The following is a 604-nucleotide window of genomic DNA, read 5'->3' as shown; positions in this document are numbered from 1 at the left end:
CTCATGAGCCACAGTGGAGAATAAACATCAAGTGAGATCTCTATGTACTCCAAATTAAATATTTTAAGTATATTAGGGTTTACTCAAAATAGTGATGTTTTGATTTTTAAAAATCACGAAATTATTTTCTAAGGCTACACTAACCATAGGGAACTTACATGAATTTTTGTAGAATTTTCTAAGCCACATACAATTTTCTATAATTATTTGAGTAGAAAATGCATAAAAATTTAGAAAATTAAGATCCCTGTCTAGAGATCTCTTATGTCTTTGGAAAAATACTCAAATTGTGCACCTAGACAGAGACTACAACATATAAAAATTTGGGGTCAAGGTGATAATCCAATATGAATGGAGAATTGAAAAACCCCTAACACTAATTCATTTTTTAAAAATAATTTATGTATCAAATTAATTTGAAGATAATTTCATATGATTTTACTCTGTTCACTAAGTAAGTGGGTATTTTTATTTTATTTTTATGAATTTTCTATGCAAATATATGGATTTTCGAAGTTTAGGGGCTATTTTCTGAATTTATTAAATACCCCAATTTATTTATTCAAACCACGGGCTGACTGGATCATCAGATCCGTCGAAAAGC

This window comes from Phalaenopsis equestris, unplaced genomic scaffold, assembly GCF_001263595.1.
Source record: "Phalaenopsis equestris unplaced genomic scaffold, ASM126359v1 Scaffold001052, whole genome shotgun sequence".
In the NCBI taxonomy this organism is placed as follows: domain Eukaryota; kingdom Viridiplantae; phylum Streptophyta; class Magnoliopsida; order Asparagales; family Orchidaceae; genus Phalaenopsis; species Phalaenopsis equestris.
The sequence above is the reverse complement of the archived record's forward strand: the minus strand, read 5'-3'. Positions refer to the sequence as shown.